Source organism: Maniola jurtina, chromosome Z, assembly GCF_905333055.1.
Source record: "Maniola jurtina chromosome Z, ilManJurt1.1, whole genome shotgun sequence".
Classification (NCBI taxonomy): Eukaryota; Metazoa; Arthropoda; class Insecta; order Lepidoptera; family Nymphalidae; genus Maniola; species Maniola jurtina.
Genome location: NC_060058.1, coordinates 5,611,898 through 5,633,787, shown reverse-complemented (window position 1 = coordinate 5,633,787; position 21,890 = coordinate 5,611,898). Strand labels below are relative to the sequence as shown.

General features: G+C 34.6%; 1 long non-coding RNA gene across 2 annotated transcripts in view; it reads right to left on the bottom strand.

The window, feature by feature from the left end:
• Window positions 1-21,890, bottom strand: part of LOC123880538 — a 50,736-nt gene that overhangs the window by 8,840 nt on the left and 20,006 nt on the right. For both annotated transcript variants that reach the window (XR_006799279.1, XR_006799280.1), the window contains exons 3-5: window positions 21,391-21,460; window positions 20,913-20,982; window positions 20,486-20,561 (exon numbers count right to left, since the gene is read on the bottom strand). This is a non-coding gene — a long non-coding RNA (uncharacterized LOC123880538). The remainder of the gene's footprint in view (window positions 1-20,485; window positions 20,562-20,912; window positions 20,983-21,390; window positions 21,461-21,890) is intronic.

Below are 21,890 nucleotides of genomic sequence, written 5' to 3'. Positions count from 1 at the left end.
TTGGGGTTCAGTAATAAAAATAAAAACCTTATAGTTTCGTTCAGTTCATCTAGTCTACCGTCAGAGTGTCAGTTATTTTAAAAATAAACTAATTAGCGCTTAAAGTAGACCACAGTTCTGTGGCACAGTTATAGAAAGTTGGTATACATAGACATAGAGTTTACCTAATTTAAATGACAAGTGTAAATTAAAAATTTATAACACCCCGACAAGTGAAGGTTACAGTAACTAGAAAAGAGCTGATAACTTTCAAACGGATGAACCGATTTTCTTGGATTATAGCTAGGAACACTCTCGATCAAGCCACCTTTCAAACAAAAAAAAACTAAATTAAAATCGGTTCATTAGTTTAGGCGCTACGGTGCCACAGAAAGATAAACAGATACACAGATACACAGACACACAGATACACACGTCAAACTTATAACACCCCTCTTTTTGGGTCGGGGGTTAAAAAAAACTCAATACGAAAAATGAAAATCAAAAGATAATTTTTGCACGCGTCCTCGAATGAAACATTGTTGAACAGGCATCTTTTTATTATTATGAGTTTTCTTGAATAGTTTTTATAACAAGTGTAAATTAAAAATTTATAACACCCCCTACAAGTGAAGGTTACAGTAACTAGAAAAGAGCTGATAACTTCCAAACGGCTGAACCAATTTTCTTGGATTATATAATAGCTAAGAACTCTCTCGATCAAGTCACCTTTCAAAGAAAAAAAACTAACCTAAAATCGGTTCATTAGTTTAGGAGCTAGTATGCCACAGACAGATACACAGATACACACGTCAAACTTATAACACCCCTCTTTTTAGGTCGGATGTTAAAAATAGGTAACAAAAGTGTAATAAATCTACGTCAAAGTATAGTCTAATTTTTTCATAATTTCTTCGAAATAGTATTAGAAATCACATCATGCCTTGCCAGACAGTGTCGTGGCAACCCCCTGTTTCCTGTCTTAGACCTTTGTTATCTGTTATCTACCAAAGCCACCATGACCCAAACTTCATGGTACTGATCGTTCCTCCCTGTGTTGGGGACAATTATACGGAGAAAAACTTTCAGCTTTTATAAAATAACGAAGGTCTAGCACTCGCTGACTCACTTTCTATAAGTATTCTCATTAGGTTTACGGTAAATGACTACGGATTGCGGAACCCTACCTTGCGGTTATTCTGGCACACGCTTGATCAGTTATAAGCTAGTATAGAAGCAGGCGTTATTTTGCGGAAGTCCATGATATACAAGGAACCAAAACCTAATTGCAAAGAACCTAATTGCAAAGAATAGTCTCTTTGCAATTAGACATTGTAAAGTCTACATCTCCTGAGGATGCTCCGGTGTCGGGGCGAAACGTGCGTCGAGTGGTGTTGGGATTTGTGTGGTGCTGCGTGGTGGTGGTGCGTGTGGCTTGGTTGGTGGCTGGTTTTCTACCGGTTATCTACCGGTCTATCTGTTTCAACTAATCTTCGGAAAAGCTGCACCTATTTTTGCCGGACTTTCACAGACAAGTAAATGACTAACCCAGGAGTAAAATAAGCTACTTTTTAAACGACTTTCAACAAAGGAGAAGTTGTGCTTTTCTACCTATGTACACCGAAAATAAGTTGGGTAGAAAAATTAACGAGTTCCCACGGGATTTACCTATACTAAATCCTTAACCTAAATCTACGGGGACGAAGTCGCGGGCATCAGCTAGCATTAAGTACGTAATATGTAAAAAACAAGTTACAAGTTGGGTCACATTCTACATATATAAATCTAGATACTCGTATCTCTTCTACTCTCGTGCGTTTTGTATCTTCTGTGATACCAACGAGAACGGATTTTTAACCGACTTCAAAAAAAGGAGGAGATTCTCAATTCGACGGTGTTTTATTTTTGTGTGTTTGTTACGCGATTACTCCGCCAAATATGAACCAATTTTGATTAAAAAAAAATTATTTGGTAGGTGATACCTGCGAGGTGGCCCGGCCCCATTTTAGTTTGGTGAAGATCTGATGACTATCTTCGGAGATAGAGAACAGAACTCCTAAAAGGATAAAAGAGTATATTGCTCGCGATCTATGTAAAAGTTTTTAACCAGATATAGCATATTTTAGTACAGCGGGACCACTAAAAGTTGTGAAATAAAAAAAAAATAAAAAAAAAACCGACTTCAATAACCACAAACACTAAAAAGTAAAAATAATTTTTGTTTCTACACGTGTATGTATGTATGAAGTCAGGCAAGCTTCAAAACAAACATTATTTTTACTTTATAGTGTTTGTGGTTATTGAGGTTTTCTTTTATTTTGATTTTTTTTTTATATAAGTACGCTATGTTATATGAAAGTAACATATCAATTTACGAATCACTGTTGTTAATGATATTATGATAATAAGGTAAGTATATGTATTATGATTTATGACTCTGAGTCTAACGTCTCATAGAACTTTCGATTAATATAAAGTGAAGACTATAAACTAAGACACATGGCTCATTTTTGTAGAGCGTTATCTCTTCTACTATTACGACTTTTGAATCTTCTGTCTTACCTACACATCACCGAGCACGAATTTTATACGCTTTTTAACCCCCGACCCAAAAAGAGGGGTGTTATAAGTTTGACGTGTGTATCTGTGTATCTGTGCGTCTGTGTATCTGTCTGTGGCACCGTAGCACCTAAACTAATGAACCGATTTTAATTTAGTTTTTTTTTTTGTTTGAAAGGTGGCTTGATCGAGAGTGTTCTTAGCTATAATCCAAGAAAATCGGTTCAGCCGTTTGAAAGTTATCAGCTCTCTTCTAGTTACTGTAATCTTCACTTGTCGGGGGTGTTATAAATTTTTATACACTTGTTGATAATATTATAAACGTTACATGTTGAGCCTATTCAAAGGTAAAAGTGGCCTATTAATATGGCTCTACTATATAGGTATTCCTACCTACTTTACTTACGTATTGTATTACACTGTGATAGCAGTTTCTATCTAATACATAGCTAGGGGCTTATTGATATTGAAACCAATGAAAATAACGATATCTTATTACCAACAATTACGTAGTACATGAGTAGATAGGTACAATTATTTTGTAGGTGAGTGTGGTGTAACTTCGTTATTTTTATATATAAAAGAGTCGTTCGTGACAGCCCCCTGCCAGACACCCTTTAGAGGGGTCTCTCCGTCACTCGCTCCATACAAACGTAGTTCGCCTTTCATTGGAATACTAACCAATCATACTCAATGGAATTTTGTAGAAATGTTCCAAGAACTATTATCTATGCGTCTATGCCTGTGGTTTTCCAGATTTCCTTTAAAATATTCGGTTTCAAAGTTACGCGGTCTTAAAAATTCACATACAAATCTTTGAGCCCCTTTAATTTTAAAACTACATATTTTTAGAAAAATCTAAAACACCACAGACACAGATTTTAGTTTCTAGAATATGTCTGCAAAATTTCATGGACTTTGGCAGCTTAATATTCAAATGAAATTGGAACTACGATTGTATGAAGCGAGTGACGGAGAGAGCCTTGTTAACTGATTTGAAATAAATAAATAAATTTACGAATATAAGAGAACCTAATGGGTCATTTATTTTATCTATTCTACTTAATACAAAATAACGCATTCACATAAAAGCTGGAACAAAATGTAACTTACTTTTATGGTTAACACCCCCGACAAGTGAAGGTTACTGTAATAACTAGAAAAGAGCTCATCACTTTCATACTGCTGAACCGATTTTCTTGGAGAACACTCTCGATCAAGCCACCTCTCAAACAAAAAAAAAACAAAATTAAAATCGGTTCATTAGTTTAGGAGCTACGATGCCACAGACAGATACACAGATACACACGTCAAACTTATAACACCCCTCTTTTTAGGTCGGGGGTTAATAAGATACAAATAATATAATATATCACTAGTCTGTATAAAGTCTCTTTATGATGTAAGATTATTAAAATCGGCTGAGTGGTTTCAGAATTTACCGATTACAAACAAACAAACAAACAAACAAATCTTTCCTCTTTATAATATTAGTACTATAGATATAATTAACTATGATAATTTATAGGTTAAACACAGGCTAATTTTATTACCGTAACGATTGTCGCGTAGATATCATGAACATAATATTGATAAATAGGTCAAAACATAGCTACTTTCTTGCACTAAATTATCTACCTATTTTTTTTACTTCCTACTAGCTCCCATTCCTTGGCCTCGCTCGGGTTGAATTTCTTAAAATCTTCTAAAATTCTTAGAGGAAACCTATACTGTATACAAAATACTAACCTTCGACTCAGTGGTTTGAGCTGTATGTTTGTAATATGTCAGTCAGTCAGTCAGTTTCTCCATTTATATGTTACTACGACATCTCGTACTGCGGTAAATCCTAGGCTTTTCTCGTAGAGCCTATCGTTCACCGAACTGTGACATCGTTAATTTTGGATTTTTATTTCGAATTATACTAGCGAATGCTAAATACTATTATTATATTACTATCGCTTAGTATGGTATTTAGTGAAACTTTTCACGGACTTTTTTTAATGGGCGACGCCAGAAGACTCGCTCCACTTTCTTTTTTTCTAATATTTTACAGTTAGTAGTTTTAATGAAGATCTTATACCTAAATAGTTTCTGATCTTCTTATTCTTCAGATTTTAGATCTGATCAATGTAATAGCTTAGTAAAAAGTAGAGTAACCATAATCACACTAATATTATAAAGGAGAAAGTTTGTATGTGTGTGTGTGTGTGTGTGTGTGTGTGTGTGTGTGTGTGTGTATGTTTGTTACTCCTTCATGCAAAAACTACTGCACGGATTTGGCTGAAATTTGGAATGGAGATAGATAATATTAACCTGGATTAGCACATAGATTATTTTTATCCCGGAAAAATCAAAGAGTTCCCACGGAATTCCGATAAACCTAAATCCACGCGGACGAAGTTGCGGGCATCAGCTAGTCACACTAATATTATAAAGGCCAAAGTTTGTATGTGTGTGTGTGTGTGTGTGTGTGTGTGTGTGTGTGTGTGTGTGTGTGTGTGTGTGTGTGTGTGTGTGTGTGTGTGTGTGTGTGTGTGTGTGTGTGTGTGTGTGTGTGTGTGTGTGTGTATGTGTGTGTGTGTGTGTGTGTGTGTGTGTGTGTGTGTGTGAGTGTGTGTGTGTGTGTGTGTGTGTGTGTGTGTGTGTGTGTGTGTGTATGTTTGTTACTCCTTCACGCAAAAACTACTGGACGGATTGGGCTGAAATTTAGAATGGAGGTAGATTATACCCTGGATTAGCACATAGGCTACTTTTTATCCCGGAAAATCAAAGAGTTCCCACGGGAATTTTAAAAAACCTACATCCACGCGAACGAAGTCGCGGGTATCAGCTAATACTCTAATATAACACATCCATATTTGTGTATGGAATAGTCATGCTCACCGACCAAAGCCTGAGTAGTGAAAAATAATTATAAAACTCTGATCATTTTCATTATTTATTACAAGAGTTTATGTAAAGCCAAGCGCATATCAAGAGAAGACAACATATTAGTATGAATCTTCTTATAAAAAGCTTTCACTTGGACTCTCACAAACATACATAATGTTTTTTTTATTAATAACTAGAGGATGCCCGCGACTTCGTCCGCGTGGATTTAGGTTTTTAAAAATCCCGAGGGAACTGTTTGATTTTCCGGGATAAAAAGTAGCCTATGTCCGTCCCCGGGATATAAGCTAACCTTGTAGCAAATTTCGTCAGAATCGGTTAAACTGTTGGGCCGTGAAAAGGTAGCAGACAGACAGACAGACAGACAGGCACACTTTTGCATTTATAATATTAAGTATGGATAAAAGAAGAAGAAATAAAGTGCTCCGCTTAAAATATAACTTATACGTAAAAACTACATGTATTGCAAAAATCTATACTAAAATAAAATTGGAGTGTCTGTCTGTAATTTCGAAATAACTACCACATATTAAGGTCATATGGTTATTTGAACGATACTATAACTGAATCACACGTTTTTAAAATTTTTGTCTGTCTGTCTGTCTCTCTGTCTGTCTGTCTGTCAGTCTGTCTGTCTGTCTGTCTGTTTGAAAAGGCTAATCTTGGGAACGGCTGAACCGATTTTGACGGGATTTTCACAGACAAGTAGAGAATTGACCAGGGAGTAACATAGGCTACTTTTTAACCGACTTTCAAAAAGGGAATTGTGTTTTTATACCTATGTACACCGAAATCTCCGAGATTTCTGAACCGATTTGCGTCATTTCTTTTTTAATCTATAGAGGAACTTTGCGACATTGTTTCATAAAAAATTTGGAGTCCAACTCCTCAATCCTGATGCTGCAGGGGATCTGACCAATCCACGCGGGCGAAGCTGCGGGCATCAGCTAGTACTAAATAAAGCTAAAGAAAAAGAATTTACTAAGTAATTTTCTTGTCGCAGTAGCCGATGTCCAGTGATATGCGCTTGTCTTAAAATATGTGATAATATAAGTACTATGATTGAGGAATAAGAGGATGGACTTCGTCTGTGGTGGTGTTAGCTGGCGGGCGTGCGGTGCCTTTTTGGAGTGTTTTTTTTTTGTTAAAACTGACTGGAAAGCGCTCTAAAGGGGTGCCGTGCGTGTGTCGGCGAGCGTCGTCACAGACGGGGTCCATACTTGTATAATTTAACTAACTTGTTACAAATAACTACAAACTTGACATTGGCTAATCTTTGTAAAGCCAGACGAGAGAGGAACAATTATTTCCTTACACTACTGTATACAATATAGATATTAAAAGCAAGATTGAGTATATTTCACTGTGGTTTACGTCCCTGTCTTAAGCGGGTTCTCTTCGTCACTCGCTCCATACAAACGTAGTTCGTCTCTCATTGGAATACTAACCAATCATACTCAATGGAATTTTGCATATAAACGTTCCGGGAACTAATATGTGGTTTTCCAGATTTCCGTTAAAATATTCGGTTTCAAAGTTACGCGGTCTTGAAAATTCACATACAAATTTTTGATTGAAAAACCGCGAAATTGTGGTTACATCATTTAAAAAAAAATTAAAATGTGTTTCAATTTTCAAAGTAAGATAACTATACCAAGTGGGGTATCATATGAAAGGGCTTCACCTGTACATTCTAAAATTTTTATTTATTTTTATGCATAATAGTTTTTGATTTATTGTGCAAAATGTTGGAAAAAATACCCGAGTACGGAACCCTCAGTGCGCGAGTCTGACTCGCACTTGGCCGGTTTTTGTCTGCAAGGTGGCTTGATCGAGAGTGTTCTTAGCTATAATTCAACAAAAACGGTTCAGCCGTTTGAAATTTATCAGCTCTTTTCTAGTTATAACCTTAACTTGTCGGGGGTGTTATAAATTTTTAATTTACACTTGTGAGCTAGTGTAGTCATTGTGAAAGTATAGTGTTAGTGCAATTTAGAGAACACAAGAACAGAGTCAAAATATAGTGCTAGTTCAATTTAACGAAAACAAGAACAAAGTCTCTTCCAATAAGACTAACTATAAACTAAGATAGCTGAGAACACTCGCGATCAAGCTACCTTTCAGACAAAAAAAAACTAAATTAAAATCGGTTCATTAGTTTAGGAGCTACGATGCCACAGACTTATACACAGATACACACGTCAAACTTATAACACCCCTATATTTGGGTTAAAAATGCTTACCTTTTTAAGTCTACGTAATAGGTATGTGTTGTCGAGGAGCTGGATAGTAGGAGGAGGAGATTTGTACACATAATGTTAAAACAAAACTCATAACCACGACCACTCTGCCAAGTGTGAACGAAAAAGAAGAAGAATAAATTTTAATAGAGCAAAACTATACAAGAGCTATACAAATAAGAGATAATCTTGAAATTGTGATAGAAAGCATAAATAAATCTTTCGAAAGGTAAACAGTCGATTATTCGCATCTCTTTTTTCCGCTTGACTAAGTCGAAGTAATGTAATTTGTAAAATCGTGCAGCGCTTCTCAAATATAACGAGAAATAATCTACAGAAACTTTTAAAAGGAATTCATCGTTGCGTACATTTAGTTTCTTACAAATATAGTTGACTGAATAATCAGCTACATATATGATTTTGAAGATTTTTGAAGTAAGTAGGTGAATAATAACCAAAAAGTAATCATTTGCAAATAAATATTTCATAAAAAAAACTTAAATTAAAAAAACTCAAACTAAACACTTGGATGAATAAATACTCACTAAACATTATTATTATTATTTTATTTTGATTATTATTTTGATCTTTGGCATACAAACGGTGCGTGGCGTATGGCAAATCCTACGTGTGTTTCCAAAAAGTATACCAATTTCAACGGTGTCAATATATTTAATGCCGAGTTTAGGTACTTAAAAAGACTACTTTCAAGGACTCGACTCCATTCCATCTATATGCGTTCGAACCATAAGTCGGTTATGGAAAATCAAGAAAACCATCTAAGTTTTCGTGATGTCGCAACTCGTATTTTGGGTAACTATATCTAAAGGCGCAAACATATTACTGTGTTATGGAGTGGAGTGTTGCAACGCAAGTTAGGGTGACGACCAATCGGCGCTAGAGCACCACAATCCGCCAGGATTAGTGTGCAGTATACAGGTCTCCTTACAAAATTCTCGCCTTCTGTTGTATCATTTCAAACTCAGTAATATGTACTTGCGCCGGGGATACTTGGTGCATATGAACGCAACCCACACAAGTAACGTACTCGTACCAACAGAAGCCGAACGTTCTTTGAAAATATTCTTAGTGTGCCGGGTAAATTGGTGCACCCAACGTGGTACTTGATATTATTAAGTTATACTTGTACTCCATATACGTACTGAGTTGCATTCATAAGCACCAAGGCGCCTCTATCTTTAATCCTGGCTTAGTCTTGCAATGCGAAGCGAAGAACTTCGTCGATGTATGCTCGATCCGCATGAAAGACAAGGTAGTGAGAATTTTGATGTACAAGTACATCTCACTACCCAAGTCTTTCACGAGGTAAAGAGCAATCTTCTGCAACGTTGTAGATGCTGAAAAGCTTTAATTATTATCAATATATGTATGTATAACAACTTACAACTACTTAAGAGAAATGTCTAGTTGTAAATTTTTATACAAAAAGTGATAACGTTCTTCTCCCCTTAAATATAGTCCAATTATCATAATTTTTAGAAATCTTGTAAATATAATGAAGATCAATGCTCGTACGTTTTAATTTTAAAGAAATATTGCTTATGTTAAAAGTTACTAGCATCTAGTTATCCATATTTTTGTTCTAAATAACTAAAATACAAAAAAATAAAACGCACGAGACTAGATTAAGGTGTACTGAATCTAATGAGATCAAAATTGTTTGATTTTGCAAACTTTTGGGGGGTAAAAACGTTATCACCCGAAATTATATTTCAAGAATAAAATGTAGGCAAATGCCTACTGGACTCGCAACTATCTCTATCGCACGATACGGAGAAGGCAGCAAAGCGGCGTGAAACAGACAGCATTTTTGAAAATACCTACTCGCGTCTCGTTTTGTCATAGATAATCTTAAAGCAATGCGTCATGACTTATGACTGTTTTTGCCCGACTGCGGCAAAGCCAAAATGAAGGGTTATGAGCAGTCTGCGTATGTATGTATGTATTGTATCCAGATTCTGTGGGTTCCACCGTAGCGCCAAAACCATTGGGTCGATTTTGATGAATGAAGCGGGGGGTCTTGACATTTTTTTTTCTATTGTATCGAGTGGGATGTCAAATGAAAGAAGAGAAAATTCTGAGTTCATGAATATAAATGTAGGTACAACAACATTAAAATAAACCAACTGTCAAGACGATCGTAGTCGGGTTTTACTTTTCAACTTTATCTCGTTCTTATAGGTAAAGGCTGTTATATGAAAAAGCAATACAGTGCGACATCGAAGCATGCCACAAGATTGCCTTCTTGAATAATTCAAATGTAGCATGAATTGTCGGCACTCTCCTACCGTAATATTCTAAGTTCTAACTCTACAGCACGAAACAGTCTCTGGATAGACTGCCGTATGATTCTTAAGGGGGATTACGCACTGCATTCAACAGTACTTGTAAAAAATAGATAGATAGATGGATAAAAGTCTTTATTGCACACAAAACATGTAAACGAACAACACAGAAGGAAGAAAACAGAAAAACAATTGTATGCAAAGGTGGCCTTATTGCTTAAAGCAATCTCTACCAGGCAACCTTTGCTGAAAGTTCTCCTTTCTTGCCTTGCTAGTGTTGGCTAGTGTTAGTAGTGGTAAAAGTTTAATTGAATAAAAATATTTTGAATTGAATTTAATTGAATTGAATCCGATCCGAGTCCGTGACAATACGTTCCGAAGTGGTCATAAATCTATTGGTATGGTAGCTTACGCACTAGCTTCGACTTCCGTCATCCGAGTTCTCTCCGTCATCCGAGAGAATTTCTCGGTGTAACTCGGATTCAAATCGGACGTATGACGTAGATATGTCAAAGATGCCCACTGAATAGCTTGGATTTGGATCAGAGATCGGATTAGTGCGTAAGCAATATCTAACTTCAGTCCGAGTTTTTCATATCCGTATTATCGCGGACTCGGATCGGATGTGTGCGTAAGCGCTCTAAAGCCTCAAAATTAATGTTTCGATTTGTAGCTTGCCGCATGGTTGCATGTTATTGCTCCAGCGAAAACAGCCTTTCAAATTCGCTTATTTATGTGGCCTTAGTATAAGTTTGCCCTTAGTGTAAGTTTTCAAGTTGAAAACGTGTCTCACCGAGCATAACGGGAATTTAAGTTGACACATTGTGTCAAATGGTTTTCTTGTTGACATAACATTTAGTTACTAGTCACATGACTATCACTATCAGCGCCAGAATGGCGATATTCAAGCTGCTTCAATCACAGATCCAACGTAGTACATAAATAGTGGGTCTATACAAAATGAGAACTCGCCCGCAATTTAACTCTGTGTCAAAATATGTCATGTCAAAAGTATGATTTTAGTCCTTATTTTTAAGGTGAACGATTGTAAGGAGTTAACATGGCGAGTATGATCTCATTGTGTACGCATTATATGTATAATTATATATCTATGTTATTTTATGTTCAGCTGTAAATATAAATCAAGTAAAAAATCGGCCGAGTGCCAATGCAAGTTACGTTAATCTACGATAGATTAAGAGCAATGTCTTTTAACGATTTCTCAAATGAAATACACGTGTCGCAAAATATTGCTAATGTAAAGGAAAATGCCCTTTCCAAATCATGTCAGCTCTGATAATTCTAGTAGGTAGCTTCGGTTGCAAATCGTTATCAGTTATCAGTAGATTCCGTTATCTTGTCGCATTCACAGACGTCAAAACAAAAAAATACATGGGGTAGGTAGCGGACAAGATGACACAGTTGTAAAGTTTAGGAAAATTGTGACAAGATATAAAAATAAAATTAAAAAAAAAACATTTATATTTTTTTTTGACTAGACAGTGGCACCGACTCGATTTTTTTTCACAAGTCATAACCAAATTAAAATACGCGTCAGATTGAAAAACTCCTCTTTTTTAGGGACCTCAAAAGGAAAAAGAACGCACTTTTAATCAAAAATGAGAATCATCAAAACATTCTTAACCTACCAGTAATCACAGTATAAGTCGATATACCATTCAATAGCTGTAACTCGTGTTAATATTAGTCATATTCGCATTTACCGTAGAGAAATTAGACGAATACGCTGAAAATATTTTTTATAATATTATGTGCTAAGTGCTGTATTAAATATTAGTTTTTTTTTATAGCAAAAATATAAGATTTTGTTCCGCGATAGTATAGTAGAGCACAGCTTTATTAAACTAGTAATTTTTCAAATAATAAATATTCAAACAATCTGCTAGGTTCAAAAGTCGATCTTTGTTTGACACGTACACGAACTTGATGCTGTAGTGACCTTACCGAATACTAGCTGGACCGCCCCGGCTTTACTCGTGTGGAATATTTTATAATCCGTGAGGGGGAGGAATTTCCAAAAATCTTGAAACACGCACATACTTCACATTTGCATAAAAGGTCAAATACCAATTTTCTAACTTGCAAATGATGGACTTTCATACAAACTTTCATCCCCAGTATATTCCCCTTGGGGATAGATTTCTGAAAATCTTATAACCCGTACCTATATCTTTTAACCAAAAACCGAAATACCAATTTTCGTAGGTATAGTATCCCTTTAACTTGAAAATTGACGGGTATTCATACGAATTTCATTGCCTATTTAACCCCTTTAGAATTGGGGTAGAATTCTTAAAACTTTTTACTGAGTGAGCACCTACGTAGGTACCTAATAAAAGGAATCTATGTCAAAATTTCAAGTTTCAAACCCCAGCGATTTAGGCTAGATTGATGATCAGTCAGTCAGTCAGGTCAAGTACTTTTATTGTCCGAGCGAAGCGAGGTCTCTGATGTTAAAAGTTAACTATTACAATCATATGTTTAAAATAGGGGATACCGCGAGGTATATGCATAGATCACGATAATACAGAATTTAAGAAATTTCTTTTAAAACTGTTACATAAATTATACGATATTGTTGTAAACACGAGAGTACTACGTTACATCACTTATCAATATAGGTATTCATTCTTATCACTAAGTAGGCCCCGAGTTGGTCTGACATAAATAATGTAATGTGTTAAATAATTCGTATTCTTTGTTATTTATCTATTCTTTTATTCTTAGGTATACTATATCTCTGTATTAATATAGAGAAGATATATTTACAAATATCACATTGTATGGAGACTCTCGGTGTAAATCTGTCTTTTTTGTCCGACGATTACGGGGTCGCAACAACGTGCTGATTGTACATTATCTTTGTTTTACGTTTATTCCAAAACTAATAAGTCTGGAAGAGCGGATTAGGTTATTGTGCACACTATAGCCGTTGAAATTGTTTGAGCCTAATAGCCTATACTAATAATGCCACTGCACTCTTTATTTCCGTAGAAACCTCATAAAATGTTCATTATTACCTTTCTGTTCATACTTCATGGATAATGCTGGCGCATCCGCAAGCAATAACCAGTATTTCAGAAAGTATTTAAGTATTTATATTTCTGAAATCATTCATCATTGGTCTAGTTTGACTAGCGTATTTGGCTGCGCGTATGTACCGGGTTCGACTCTTAACAGGGCTCTCTCCGTCACTTCCTCCATACAATCGTAGTTCCAATTTCCATCAATCAAAATTCATTCAATCGTAGTTCAAAAGTCCATAAAATTTCGCAGACATATTCTAGGAACTAATATCTGTGCCTGTGATGTTTTAGATTTTTCTAAAAATATGTAGTTTTAAAATTACAGGGGCTCAAAGATTTGTATGTGAATTTTTAAGACCGCGTAACTTTGAAACCGAATATTTTAACGGAAATCTGGAAAACCACAGGCATAGATATTAGTTCCCGGAAAGTTTCTACAAAATTCCATTGAGTATGATTGGTTAGTATTCCAATGAAGACGAACTACGTTTGTATGGAGCGAGTGACGGAGAGACCCCTCTTAAGTTGGAGCAAAAATTTATTGAGTTTTCTGACCAGAAATACTGTATAACAGTCCGGTATTGGAGGTATTGCACCTCTGTACCTCGGAAAGCACGTTGGTTCTGTATCTCCAGTAGTGTCGGATTACGGTTCCATCGCTCATGATAGTGATTAAGAGTTAATCTATTTGTGGACAGACTTAGGTACGATAGTAATATTATATCCAGCATAGTTAGCTAGTCTCCATTGAGGCTGACTGTCGTTGCCGAAATTATTTTAGAATAATATCACCTTTTTGAAAGCAATAGTAATAAATACTCATACCTATGTTATGTCATTGTTGATAAATACTAAAGACAAATGATTACGCAGTCAGTCAGATAAACTTGTTGAACCTACTGTTTGATAAGATAAAGAATGAATTGATCCGAGCAGGATTCATATTATTTTTTGCGCTAAATAATAATTAAGATAAACTGTAGGTACATTTGGGTCATTGTCATTTAAATACATTTACTGCTTAAAAGTTATGAGATTATAATTTGAACTTTAAAATCAGAGATTTCTAATCATACTGAATCCCTAGAACATGATGCTGATTTTTTTTGAATTTTTTGACTTCACGAGCCTGCTTGAAAAACATTCATCTTATTTGTTACGTGATACGTCTTTTATTTTATTTGGATTCGGAAGATGTTGTACTTGTGATCGTTTAGACGAATACGAATCGTATGCACGAAATATCTTGAGTTTAATGCAAATTAACGACAGTCATTTAATATCTAATTTTATAAAAAACATATAACACAATACATGACTTATTTGTAAAGATAATTATATTTAGAAATTTAGTAAGTACACCTAATGTTGAAAACCATTTAGGTACTCTAAATTCTAGTGCCTACAGAAAATCTATAAACTTCTATCTGTTGTATTTCATACTCCAAGATCCCACTACATGATATCTTCACACAGGTGTTATCCAAATAAAATGCTATTCTAGGATAAATATCCGTTAAAGAGATTTAAAACAATGCTTTTTATACCAATGACGTTCTACATAACAGAAAGTGTCCAACAAATAACATTCTCCAAACTTTTCATTGACTAACTTCGGTAATGTATATCTAACCCTGCCGAAATAACTCCATTAACAATGTGACCTATCTAAGGCGTTTGATTGTGCTGATCATAAAACTTTGTTAGTTGAACCAAGAGAAACTAAGCTACTATAGCATCAAAAGCGTTACACTGGATCTCATTAATGACAGAATTCAAAGGTTAGTCATAAATTACGTGAAGTTTCAAGGCTCATCTGTCTCACTAAGTGTCCCACAGGGCTCAGTCTTGGGTCCTTTTCTATTTTTGATTTACATAAATGATTTGCCATACCATGTTAGCAACGTTTGTGACATTGTTATGTTTGCAGACAACACACCAACCAAACTATTTTTATATTGCTAAAAAAGAGCTATCGATCAATTGATAAACTTTCGTCACGCGAATATTTACGAAAAGTTTGAAGAGACTGGTATGGTACTCACAGTGCCTTCGCAATTCATTTGTAATTTCTCAATATATAAACCTAGAATACGCCTGTCAAATACGGAATCCTGCTCATCAAGTTTATATCAACCAATCAATGTAACATAGTTGAAAATATTCAACGTAAATTTATTCGGTTTTTAAAATATAATTCACCTTCCTAAAACTCCTTATGAAAAAGCGTGTACAGATTTACACCTTGTACCGCTTTATATTAGTAGAATTATAGCTGATATTTATTTCCTACTTAATACAGCGAGGAGGTCAATAGACTGCCCCGAATTATTTGTACCCTTTCTATTAATACATACATCCAGACATTTTTTTTACATATATCTGTGTCTAAAACGAACCACAGGTCAAATTCTTTCATTACTCGCGCTTCTTGCAATCTAAATTCAATTTATAACGGATCCAATATAGATTTATTGTATGGCCGTGTGAAAAGTGTACGCCAAAGTTTTTAAGTAATTGTTAGATAGCGTAACGTAATTATATCTAGTTATAGCGTACTTGTCACTGTGTTCTTCTTATTAATATTGTGTCTAACTGTGAAAACCCATTATTAGCTCTAAGTTACTTAATTTTAAGATTATTTAGTGTAATCAAGCTGTTGGTTTTCCAACTAAAATAAAAATAAGAATAACATTGCTTTTGTTAGATAGAATACTAATTTTTGTAAACAAATATAAGTGGTACACACAATAATTGACATACCAGAAATCGTCATAAGCTAGTCATAGCGTCAAATCGTCTACGCAAAGTACAAAGGTCTTTTATGGGGACACCACAGGGCGCTTCCAAAATCAATGGGGGTAATCACTTACACGCTTTCATAACGCGATTCCGAGAGAGTTGAATTGAATTTAAACACTGTCATTTGTAATGTCGCGTTTTTAAACCCCGACCCAAAAAGAGGGGTCTTATAAGTTTGTTTATCTGTTATCTGTCCGTGGCATCGTAGCTCCTAAACGAATGAACCGATTTTAATTTAGTTTTATTTTGTTTGAAAGGTGGCTTGATCGAGAGTGTTCTTAGCTATAATTCAAGAAAATTGGTTCAGCCGTTTGAAAGTTATCAGCTCTTTTCTAGTTACTGTAACCTTCACTTGTTGGGGGTGTTATAAATTTTTAATTTACACTTGCATTATAATACAATCGACGAATTGTTTAATGACACGATTACCTGCATGACAAAATTCGCCTTTGCATTTAGCAGCCCAGACGGTGGTGTATTAGTTACATTGCTATGTAAAGTCTGTTCACTAACACAGTGTCACTACCTAACTTTTGTTTATTATTTAAATTCGTATTTTATTACAATATAACCATAAGAATAACATAGTATCCTATTTTATTCTGAGAATAGAAAATATTTATTTAATAAACACAATAAAAAATAATAAAAGGCAAAAAAAAATTAGTTCGCCTGCGGGTGTAGTGACACTATGCTAGTGAACAGATTATACTATATATCGAGGGCGGAGGGTTATATTATAATATACATAATATCTTAATAAATTCGTCTACAAATCTTGGGATTGGCACTTCTCATACTGAGAATAGACCCGTGCTCTGTAGTGGATGAAGTTGGTGTAAGATTTTTCTAAAAATATGTACTTTTAAAATTACAGGGGCTCAAAGATTTGTATGAAAATTTTTAAAATCGCGTCACTTTGAAACCGAATATTTTAACAGAAATCTGGAAAACCACAGACATAGATATTAGTTTCTAGAATATGTCTGCAAAATTTCATGGACTTTGGTTGCTTAATATTCAAATGAAACTGGAACTACGATTGTATGAAACGAGTGACGGAGAGAGCCCTCTTAATAAAGAAACTATATGTATCCTAGCCATTTTGATTGATAACACATTTTTTAGGGTTCCGTACCCAAAGTGTACGGAGCCTTATTAATGTCACTCTGCTCTGCTGTATGTCTGTCCGTGTGTCAGAGGTATCTAGCTCACAGACAAAATAAGTTACACACCTGAAATTTTGGTATTTAGTGTAGAAGGTTGAACCAAAACTGAATTAATTCAATTTAACCAAAACTGAATGAATTCAATTTAATTAAATTGAATTAGAAATTCAATTTAATTATTTTTAAGGCGAGCTCGCATACATGAAAAAGGAATCGAAAATTATTTTTTTCTTATTATTGTTATTGAGTAAGTAAGAATATTTTTATTTTATTTTGTATCTCAAGAATTGAAAAAAATGAGGTGTTATTAATGTTGTCAGTTTTAGACCATTTTTGTGACAGGGTCTATCTCAAAAACTAAACTACTTAGGAATATGAAATTGAAGTGTATTATATATATTGTACTTAACAGGGCTCTCTCCGTCACTTACTCTATACAATCGTAGTCCCAATTTCATTTGAATATTAAGCAACCAAAGTCCATGAAATTTTGCAGACATATTCTATAAACTCATATCTGTACCTGTGGTGTTTTAGATTTTTCTAAAAATATGTAGTTTCAAAATTACAGGGGCTAAAAGATTTGTATGTGAATTTTTAAGACCCCGTAACTTTGAAACCGAATATTTTACCGGAAATCTGGAAAACCACAGGCATAGATTTTAGTTCCCCGAACGTTTCTACAAAATTCCATTGAGTATGATTGGTTAGTTTTCAAATGAGAGACGAACTACGTTTGTATGGAGCGAGTGACGGAGAGACCCCTCTTAAACAACAAATACTGAAAACAACTACTGAATTTAGGAAGAAGTAAACTGTGATCAAAACAAATGAACATTTTTTGGGGTTTCTTTCACGGTTTATTGCGATGTCGAGCTCGAAAAGAAATATTTGATACACCCAAAATGGTTATGTTGTACGTGATTATGTACGGAACTCAAAAACGCGAGGCCCGACTCGCACTTGGTCGGTCTATTTCAGTTATTTATTTGTTAATCTTAGAATGTCCATGACATTGTTTTTGTTACATTCAATGCCACAAAACCACATGGGTGAAAATATCATGCAGTGGGATCTCAGACTATGAAGGAAATGTGGTAAACTACACAACAATGCTTCAATGCAATGAACGAGCGACTCAACTATTCAAAACAACAAATTGATACGCTGTATCTACGTGCTAAGCAAAGTATCTATGTATTTATAGGTTCCGTAGTCCATACTATATTAAAAATCCAAAAATAAGTTGGTCTGTTTGTAACTACTTAAGTCTTAACACCTCAATCTACTCAACCTAATTCAACATTTGGTCCAAAGCTGGTATACCTGTAAAGGTTTTCTATGCAAATCCACGCGGTCGAAGTCGCTAGCTAAAGCTATAAATATACTTCTGTGAAGATACCTATAATACCTATAATATAATTATTGTACCTTAATTTATTCGCAAACTAAAAATTCTAAACTTAGGTGTTGTAACTTCAACGAGGTTTTTTGAATTCAACGCTCAGTCAAATAGAAACAATAAGAAGAGATTATTTATCATTTAAATATAAGTAAATAGGTATAGCTGGTCTCACTGAACACATGCATATGTTATTATAGAACATAATAACATATATTATTGCTTTAAAATAAACTTACTGCACTTTGTAAAAAGTATTTTTGCATAAAGAAAATTTTTTGTTCTATATAATATTGTATATAATATTACCAACGGATTGTGCAAAGTCAACGTTGTACTATTTATATCTTATTACAGTTCCTGTAATGGATAGTAATGAATTTCGTAACTTATAATTGAATGTAAGAAGACACTGCACACGTGGAAATTTATTTGGAGGACGGGGAATAAATAAAATAAATATATGAAATTCCCTCAAAAGAATTATTCTTCTGTATTTCTAGAAAATGCACGAAAGCTAGTTTTACGCTGAATTCAACTTTATACCCATATTTCTCAATTAGTATTGTGTGGTAACATTCGTGGATTCAATTTTGATCCGTAAATCAAAATTCAAACCGTTTCCTACATTACGCTCTGACCGTTTTAGTTTCGATTATATAAATGAAATGATACAGTTCCTTTTAAAATTCTTAGTACACCCTTTTCACCGTAAAAAGTTTCGAATATCGGAATGCTATAACATCAGAGTAATAATAAAAAGTCGATTTTAATTCAAGTGAAAATTTCTATAGGCGCGTTGGGCGATGTTGAGATGAATAAAAAATTCGGGTTCGTGTCACCGACATGCTAATTTTGACAATGCTCGGGGTGCCGCTAGATAAATTAAAGTAAACAAATGTTAATGGTTTAATTTACAAATCATGAAATTTTAATTTTTGATACTACAATTAATTTGAAAATCTTTAAAAAAAACACTGTTATTTACCAAACTGTTTTAAGTTATCACTTCTGGTGGCAATCCCCACTGAATGCCAGTTTTAGAGAACGTTTCAGATTGTAGCGCTGGCTGTAGATGTCTGGATGGACATAAACTTTAAAGCAAAAGGGTTCAGGTCTAATATATTTTATTCTGATGTTATAGCGCTTCACTTTCCATAATCGAAATCTATAAACGTTTTCGAGATGTAAAAACTCGCACTAGCCTACAGTTGCATACAACAATAGAGTATCTACGTCCTACACCCAATAATGCGTGGGCCGTATCACAATCACAAGCCGTATTCAGCTATGGATTATGGTGGACATTTACACCAAACGTTACGCGATCAACATTTTGATGGTGCGTTTCTGTGTTTCGATATAATAAGCATGAGTTTAGCTAACATATAAAATATAAAATCACACAACCATCACACAACTTCATATAACTTTAATTTAACACGCCCATCGCCGTCTCGACCTGCCACGTAAGCGTTGATGATTCTGGGTAGTTCAGAAAAAAGTAGATACTGTCCATTTTTATATGGCACACAGTCCCATTTAAATAAAAGGCTGCATAACTTGCTGATATTATACAATGTACACATTTAATTATTTATTAATTAGGTTATAGAAATGAAAAACGCAACTGTAAGCTTTATTGGTAGAGTTCTTCCACTGAAACAATCTGATCATTTATACAATTAAAACCATAACAGTTATTAAGCGTCACGCAATATAAAGTTCCGTCTTCTATCGTAGAATTCGGCTTAACTCAGGAAGATAAAAATAATCCAATTGTATTGTAACGAAATGTCATGACTGAGGTCCCTGGAGGGCTTCATCAAATAATAATCTTCGAGTACTTATATGAATTAAGCCGGTTCTTACATTTAAAACATATATATAAAATCGCATTGGCATGTTACATTTGAATGAAATAAATTAATATCAAACATAAACAAACAATAAAAGAATAAATAAGTTAAAATAATGTAAATATTATGTAGATGAGAGAAATATACTTAAAAAGTCAAAACATATTTATTTATAGGTTCGCTTGCAAAGTCATAAAATATATTTCTCTCAGAATTGATTTGTGTCCTACCTGAGAATGATTTCAATCTTCAGCCTCGGAACGGAAGCTTGGCTAGCCTGGCACCACGGCACTGGACGTCCGCAAGCTGCCAAAATGCATTACAAATTCTGTTCAAGCTATTCAATCACCGCAACAGCTACGGTTAAACCAATACATAAAGAGCATTATGGTTAATCGCAGCGCAATTTTACAACCAAACAGAAGAGTAACTCTGGATTCGTTGTTACGAATTTCTAGTTTCAAAAGGGGAACTGTGCAAAAGTGAACCATCCAGAGTTAAGCTTATTGATTTATATCAGACATGCACCGAAAAATCAAGTAAAATTGACAGAAAAATCATGTCGCATGTGCTGTTTTGTACATTCGCTGTTTAAGTACACGAATATTAAAAATAAAAAACTTAATGCTAGGAAAGATAATAAAAATCGTCATTTACCTGTTAAAATGGCGTTGATTGATTCATATTTCCAAGCGAAGACTTGTTGACCTGTGTAGCTGTACAAAATCTGTAACAATACAGAAACATGTCTTTGATTTTAACATTAAAAATTTTAGTATAATGAAACGACTTTTAGTCATCGTTGCAAATTTAAAATCATTAAAATATCTGGTTTTTTTTGCAAATATTTACCGTAATTATGAATAGTTATCGTTTTTTTTCTCCAAAGGGTAATTTTCGCACAGGGAAGATTTTAAATATTCAACGATGATAAAGTAGAATATTAATTTACTTATACATAATATTAGATTACTTAGTATCTAGAACGCATAGCTTTGCTCAGCACATAGTTCAATCGCGCAAAGTAAAGACACAATGAAATATAAGACAATTCGCATGATGCAAGGGCAGCATATAAAAACTAGCAACTACAAACAATAATTACAACGTAAAGATGTAATGTTACAAAACTCACCCGTCAGGTCTGAAGCTAATTACATCCTTTAATAAGTATACGGATTCATCTTCTTCGAAGTTTTATGTACCTGCGGAAACAAGAAGAAAAATATTTGAAAGGATCCCGTTAATTATAAATACATGGAAAGTATCTGTGAAACTTCTTAGAAGACAAAAGAAAGCGCAGCGAACACAAGGTTATGGGGGTTTACCAATTCATAGTACAGAAAGAAAGAGCGAAAGGTAATCATCATCATCAAACACAGCGCTGTCTCGATGAGCCTCGATAGCTCACCGGTTGAGGAGCGGACTGAATTCCGAAAGGTCAGCGGTTCAAACCCCACCCGTTGCACTATTGTTGTACCCACTCCTGGCATAAGCTTTACGCTTAATTGGAGGGGAAAGTGGAGTATTTGTCACGATTAGCATGGCTAATATTCTTTAAAAAAAAAACCACTAAACAGGGGTCTTCTCTCATAATGAGAAGGATTTGAGCAAAGACCATCACGCTGCCCAAGT